We start from the raw sequence: 8,340 nt of genomic DNA, 5'->3' as shown, positions 1-8,340 counted from the left end.
CAAGATACCTGTGGGCGGGGCCAGAAATATACCTGAGAGGCACAAAACCTGGAATAACTACAAAGTCCTCGTACATCACTGATAATTACAGGCTTATACCAGTAATAGAGTCGAACATGTATCTGATTACACACCAATAACCGAGAAAGACTGACAGATGCATCTGATTACATGCCACTAACAGTGAGAGTCACGTGTGTATCTGATTACATGCCGATAACGGAGAAAGAGGGATGCGTATCTGATAACACGCATTAATAACAATGATGGAGTGACCAATCACTAATATCAGAGAGAGTGACACGTGTATCTGATTACATAACAATACCAGTGATTGAGTGACACGTATCTAATTACACGCCAACAAAAGTAATAAAAAAAAAATAGGTTTATTTGCATATTGCATGGTCGAGCACATTTAAGCCTGTGTTTGTTGTCGTCCGCTACCTGTTTATGGACACCAAAATGCAAATTGCATGTCTTTGTTTTTCCTGTTGGGATTCATGCAGTCGCACAAATGCGCTGTTCACATCCAACATGGCTGGGACGAATCTGATTTTCCACTGGTTGAATTTTATTCATGTTTGGTCTCATGACTGGTTTATCCGAAAATTATGTATTTTTCAGGTGTTTCCTGTATCACTGTAGGGGTAATACACATTATTTACACCAGAATCTAAAGTAGCTACCAAACAGGTACCCAGCACCAGGGGGTTGTTAGCCCCTCCTCCAGCTACAACCCTTATCAGATTTGGTGATAAAATTATATCAAATATAAATATATATCAAATTATAAATATTAAAATTATATCAAATATATTACAAATACATTTTCAATGTTTTAAAAACAGGAAGTGTAGCACAGTGTGCATCATACATTGCAGCTTAAAGTTCACATGCATGCCCAAGCTCATCACACAAATCTCCTGTACATTTGGTGCTTTGGCCCACCCATCGCTGCTCAATAATGATAACTAATCTGAACATATAAATAACAAAATAACAAATAAAGCTATTATATTTCAAGAAAAATGATATGTTCAGTGCATCTCGAAAACAAAAAACCTATAGTGGGAAAATAGTCTTTCTTGGTTTTAATTTACATATCGACGGCTTACAGCACAGGAAAATCGAAAACCCTCAAAATATTATACAATATTACTAAGATCAGTGAAAAAAAATGACAATAAAAATTTGTCTAACTTCTGAAAGTTATGTTAATTAATGCACCCAATACTTGGTTAGCAAGAATTATCGCATCAATGCAACACAGAGCCATTATTAAAGTCCAGGTTGCTTTGATAGCAGCTCAGCTCGTCTGTATTGGTGAGTTTGTGTTTCTCTTTTTCCTCTTGACAATAGATCATAGATTCTCTATTTGGGTTCAGGTCAGGCATCAGCAAACGAGTTAGTGGTAGTTTTGGGCACTGTGGGTCGGTGCCAAGTCCTGCTGGAAAACGAAATCAGCAACACCATGAGCTCCTCAGCAAACGGAAGCATGAAGTGCTTTAAAATCTCCTGGTAGATGGCTGCATTGACTTTTGACCTGATAAAACACACTGGGCCAGCACCAGCAGATGACATGACGCCCGAAATCATCACCGACTGTAGAAACTTCACACTGGGCTGGAGTCTGTGCTTCTCCAGTCTTCCTCCACATTCTGAGACCTTGATTTCCAAATTATTTCTTTTTCTCCTCAGCTCGGGTAAGACACTTCGGACGTCATCTAGGTTTCTGGAATGGCCTGATACTAGGAACACATGTGCAGGAGTTCTTCTGGTAACTCTGTCTAAACTTGGTCTATGCGTAGTGGCTCTTGATGCACTGACTCCGGCCTCACTTGTCAAGCTCTCCCAAGTTCTTGAATGGCCTTTGCTTGACCTACTGTGACTTACCCTCTTGATGGAGTGACGTGTGTATATGATTACATGCTTATAACAGTGATGGAGTGACACCACCAATAACAGATAAAGACAGACAAATATATCTGTTTACATGCCACTAACGGTGAGAGTCACGTGTGTATCTGATTACAGGCCGATAACAGATAAAGAGTGATGTGTATCTGATTAATTACACGCTAATGATCAATAACAGTGACAGATTGATGCGTGTGTCTAACTACACACCAATAACAGTGGTGTTTGTATCTTATTACACAACAATATTATAGAGTGACACGTGTATCTGATTACATAACAATAACAGAGAAAGAGTGACGTGTATCAAATTACACGCAAATAACAGAAAGAGTGACACGTGTATTTGATTACACGCCAATAAAAGTAACAAAAAAAAATAGGTTTATTTGCACATTGCATGGTTGAGCACATTTAACAGCACATTTAAGCCTGTGTTTGTTGTCGTCCGCTACCTGTTTATGGACACCAAAATGCAAATTGCACGTCTTTGTTTTTTCTGTTGATTTTCTGTTTTTCTGTTCATATGCGAAGTTCACATCCAACATGGCAGGGACCATCTGATTTTCCACTGGTTGAATTTTATTCATGTTTGGTCTCATGACTGGTTTATCCGAACATTATTTATTTTTAGGTATTTCCTGTATCACTGTAGGGGTAATACGCAGAACGTTTGTGGCTAAACTTTACTTTTTTTTGCACTTCTGTCTAAAATCACATGAGCAAATCTGTGGTCTGCGTATAAAAATGTACTAATGTAATGATTTTTGTTCTAATAGACTTCCTGATAGATTTGGAAGCAAATTCAGTTCTAAACTGAATAATACCAGTTATTTACACCAGAATAAAAAGTAGATTCCAAACAGGTCAGTTTGTCCCTGGTGAGCAAGCCGAGGGCGACAGTGGCAAGGAAAACTCCCTGAGATGGTAATAGGAAGAAACCTTGAGAGGAACCAGACTCAACAGGGAACCCATCCTCATTTGAGTGAAACAGAGAGCAGGAATTGATCTGCATTCATACTGTGTGTTAGGTGGCAGGCAGTTCAGTATAACAGTTGATGTTAATTGATGTAAATATGGAGTCCAGGTAGTTATTGAAGGTTCAGGTAGACTTGTAGATAATTCCAGTCCTGAACTATCGAGCAACTGCAGCCAAGTCAAGTCCTCAGAGAAACAGCTGTCAACCTTAGTCGAGGCCAGAACCGTCTTCATGGTAGAGTGAAACCGTCCCCAGACACCAGACGCATCCCATAGAGACATACGGGGCATCCATGCGAGGAGATCTCCAACCAGAAGCAGGGCACCAGGATGGGTCCAGAGGGCAGAGGGAGTCTGGATCACTGGCAGCTCAGGAACGACATGTGTAGCTCGAGAGGGAGAGAGAACAGGAGAGGGGAGAGCAGAAGCAGAGAGATAACAGTTAGGTATGGTTGCAGTCACATAATGTATAATGTGATGTATATTTAGTGTAGAGTGCAAGCAGAGACTCCGGCAGGACTAACTATGACATCATAACTAAAAGGGAGAGCCAGAAGGAAACACAGACATGAGGGCTTCCTGAGATGTAAAGCAACCAAACACCTCACCGTCAACAAACCTGAGTGATCAATGAGAGTGAGGAAGACAGCATCTAAACATACCAGTTCACCATAATACTCTACGTCCATGAGTCCCCCAGATCTGCTCCTTTACCCAAGACAAATCTATTTATAAAAATGCTTGGCTAAATAAATAGGTTTTTAGCCTGGACTTAAACACTGAGACTGTGTCTGAGTCCCGAACACTATTTGGAAGACTATTCCATAACTTTGGGGTTTTGTAAGAAAAAGCTCCGCCCCCAAGAGCTTTTCATATTAGTTTTTATAATACGAGGTACTGACAAGCAGCCTGCATGCTTTGATCGAAGTAGGCGTGGTGGATGGTAAGACACTAGCAGTTCACTTAGACACTGCAATGTGTTGATGATTGTCTCCTGGAAAACTGTCAAGTCACCGGTCTTCCCCATGAGTGGGTGCACATACTAAACTAGACCAGAAGATACACTGTATCCACAATGTGAATTGCATAGTTATTGATGCAAACTTCAAATAAAATATTCTTTTTTTTATGAGCTGTTAAAATGTTTTAGTTTACCTGTAATGAATCTTGAATTTTAACTTAAATTAAGAAAAAAACTTTCCCACTATATACAGTATATATATATATATATATATATATATATATATATATATATACATATATAAATATAAATAGATGCGTTGTACAATTCTATGACTATGAGTGATTTCCGCAGAATGTAATATGTGTTGCATGCAAACGTCTGGGAATTGCTACATCACTCTGGCATCTTCTGATGTGATTAATTTAGATGACTACTGTACATGCGCTATTAGAAAAGTTTGTACAGTAGATGTAGTGTAAATGTAATTGTGCCATCATGACCATGTGACTGAGGTGTCATGTGTATCAAAGGATGTGGTTTAGCTACAACATGACATTTGCAAAAGTGCAGGAAATAGCACAGAAGACGAATTTGATTAAAGTCTTGTTTTTTTATAAGGTTGTGCAAATATGTACATCAGCACCTAGTGGTTAATGTGTTGGACTGCTGATCAGGAGGTTCCAGGTTTAAATCCCACCACCAGGTCGCAAACGATCAATCAAGGTGTTAAGCAGTTTGGCCTCCAGAAACTGTGCCTGTAGACAGCAGTATCAGGTGATCATCCACATCTTGATCTTTCCACTGGTGTCCCACAAGGCTCAGCCCTGGCTCCCCTTGCGCATTTGGTTATTTATACCACGGTTGTGGTTATGACTCGCAAATCATCATCTCTGTTCCTTCCCCAGACACAGGGATCTCAAGATGCTTGGCAGACTCATCGGCACCTTAAGGATGACAGAGTGAGTTGGTGGAGATTCTGGAAATGTATCATGATGTCAAGATCTTGTGATTGACCTTGAGAAATCTTCACCTACATCATTTGACAGTGCATCCAAATTTCTGCTCAAACACCTCTTTTATCACATCACACGCTGCTGACATGACATAGGGTTTTTTTTTTTTTTTTTTTTACAGAAGTCTCCATTGCTTGTTCAGTTCCTTGTCATCTTAGACTACTGCATTTTGCATAATGCCAGTGAAATATGGTCAATCTGGCCACTCAGGATGGCCCATGAAATTTGGAAGCAAATAACTGTATGTAAAAGAATGGGTTTGTACACTGTGGCATGAAGCTTTCCCTTCACTGGTACTAACAGCCCCAGAACTGTTCCAGCATGATGATGCGCCTGTGCGCAAAGCAAGCCTCATGACAAGGTTTGTTAAAGGTGAAGTAGAAGAACCCAGGAGTCTTGACCTTAACCACATTGTGAACACTTTTGAGTTGAATTGTTATTAAAGCCTCCTTAACATCACATCAGTGCCTGAACTCACTAAAGGGGCCAAAGAGGCACTAACTTTGGAATGGCATGTTCAGCAAGCACGTATGTTTGTGATGGTTGGACAAACTTTTTTTCCATATAGTCTAAATACCATTATATATTTTGAAACCTTGGACTGTTCATGGAAAACCCCATGCACTGTTTATGTTTCTGCTACACTCGTGAGGGGCAGATAAACAAAATTAGGTGTATCACGTGTAGTGCCCAAGGAAAAGAGGAACAGTAAGTGGATTTTTCAACAGCAACACAGGAAACCGCAGCACCTGTGGCATGTTTGTTTTCTTATTTGTTATTCACTAATCAGCCATGACATTGGCACCATCACCAGGTGAACTGAATAACACTTATCACCAGTAAACTGTTGGCATGATCATGGGCACCCAACGCTCATCCATGCCCACAGGGGGCAAAGGCCAGCCAGTCAGGTCCAATCCCACAGAAAAGTAATTTCTGGCGATGATTGATAGAAGAGTAATAGAACGTCCAGTGTACCACAGACTTCCACAAGGTAAACAGCCTAAGGCCGCTGACCTGGCGTCTAAACTCCCCAGATCCCAATCTTATTAACCATCCATGGGGTGCACCAGGCAAACAACATCAGCCCATGAAGGGTTCACCCTGCAACCCACAGCACCCAAAAGGATCTGCTGCCAACATCGTAGTGCCAGATACCACAGCACACCACCAATGGTCCTGCAGAGCCATGCCCAGAGGGGCCAGAGTCATCCCAGTGGTACAAGAAGAATCAGAAAACCTTGGTGGTTTCAATGTTAATTGCTTTGGTGTCTAGGTTTTCCCCTCATTACTAAACTTGTTAAATCTTTTTCAAACATACAGTATATAAAAGCCATTTACGCAAAATCCTTCAGATAAACAGCCCTTTTAACACGTCTAGTCTTCAAAACAGTATGTATTGTCTATGTGGTGTGTGTTGCTGGTTCCACTTGCACTTTTAGTTGATTCTCCTTGCATAGTTCTCAAATGTTGGTGATTTCTGCTCAGAACCACCAATCTTCCAGTATTGACTGATAGTATGGCCATTTGTCCAAAGGATGTGACATCCTGTCCCTGCCTTTTTCAGAACTTTTACTCTTCTGAGCTCCTGAGAGGGACATGTTATGATCTCTATTATTGCAAAAAAAAAAAAAAAAAAAAAGGCGTCCCTGGCAACCCAGCAAGACTAGCTCCATGGGCATTTGGACATCCACTTATATTTACCAAAAGCTTTTTTAAAGGGACTTTCCAAAGCAATTTCCTAAGCAATTTTAGAAATATTAAAATGGCCTGCTTATAATTGCTATCAAGATGACATCAGGGTTGTGAGAGAAGGAAATGGTGAGCAACAAAGATGCATTAAAAATGTCAGACCTGGTATAGAGGAAACACTGAGAAAAGAGGAAGTGAAAATAATAGATTTGCAAAAACAGTCATATAATAGAATGTGCATGACAACGTTTCTCATGTGACCATCTTACCGTATTTGATTTTCATACTTCGAAAGATTTCAAAGAATGGTATTGACTTCACGTCTTAAGGCAGTAAAACAGACACACTGCCTCTAATAAACCTTTAGATAAACTACTAAAGTCATTATATGAGTGTTTGCTTAACATCTTGACACTCTGTGGTGTTTACTGCTCCATGTACTATACACACATCACCATAATTACACCACAGTGCTGTTGAAAATATTTGTTGTAGATAAAACAGCTCTGAGAATAGATTCCAGTTGTGAGGTAAATCACAGGTCTATAATAATGCTCTTGGTTTAGATATCAAAACAGGACTTGTAAGAGATGCACGGTGGCCTCTCAGCTCCAGGGTCGAGGGATCGAGTCTCATCTCTGGTCAGTGTGTTTGATGGGTTTCCCCCAACAGTCCAAAGAAACGCAGATTATGCTTTTCTATTTTGTGCTTGTAAATGACCCGTCCAGGGTGTAACTCGCGTCCCGTGAGAACACTATAGAGAAAGAGTAATGTATAAAAGGGATGGTATATAAGTATGGTAAATACTTCAAATGACCAACAAAAACATGTGATTGTTGATTTTTTTTTTTTAATAAATAAACATTTATTTTTAACATTTATGTAAGGAGTCTCCAGTTCCTGCTTGGTTCTTAATAAGTGTTTCCTTATTTATTATTATTTTTTACATTTGTTAGTTACATAATAACTGCATTTTTTTTCTCAAGAACCAGAAGAGAATAAGGGGGAAATTTATGTATTAATAGCTGCTATGTCATGTGATAATGACAACAGCATAAATTTGTTTCCTGGGTGTTACAAAACATCAACAGACCCTTATTTAAGGTCACTTTTTGTCACTCTTTATAAATATAACATATTATCTCATCTTTAAATAACATATGGTTAGTTTTGCCAAATTTCTGTACGATAGAAGAAATGAAACACCTCACAAACGCAATCAACTTTGTAAAGGTAACTGTGTTCCCAAAACAAGTGTGTTAGGGAAGTAGAAATCTATTGATCTTAGTGATTTGCACTGTTACGGTGCACTTCCAGGTTCCGGGTTCGATTCCTGCCTCCAACAGGAGGGTTAGGTTGATTTTTGTTCCCCAAATTGCCCATAGTGTGTGTGTGTGTGTGTGTGTGTGTGTGTGACCTGCAATGGATCATCATTCTCTCTCTCTCTCTCTCTCACACACACACATAGTGTCTGCCTCTTTCTCTCTAGTGTCTATGTCTCTGTTGTTGGTTTATATTGTCTGTCTAGTGTCTTTCTGTATCTATTGCTAATGGTCCTCTGTATCTCAGTCTCTTTTTTCCTCTTCCTGTCTCTCTCTCCTGTCTGCAGGTCATTCTAGGTGGAAATTGGGTCATGAAAATCTTCTGAAATATAGTTCTTCTTTCATACCTAGAACTCCTTTATTAGCAGAACAATTTTAAATAGGCAAACGTATTTTCAAATAAAACTCTTTTTGCGTAACATAATACCAATGACATACTTCGGGGTGACTG

The sequence above is a fragment of the Clarias gariepinus genome, chromosome 9 (assembly GCF_024256425.1).
Source record: "Clarias gariepinus isolate MV-2021 ecotype Netherlands chromosome 9, CGAR_prim_01v2, whole genome shotgun sequence".
NCBI classification, from domain to species: Eukaryota; Metazoa; Chordata; class Actinopteri; order Siluriformes; family Clariidae; genus Clarias; species Clarias gariepinus.
The sequence above is the reverse complement of the archived record's forward strand: the minus strand, read 5'-3'. Positions refer to the sequence as shown.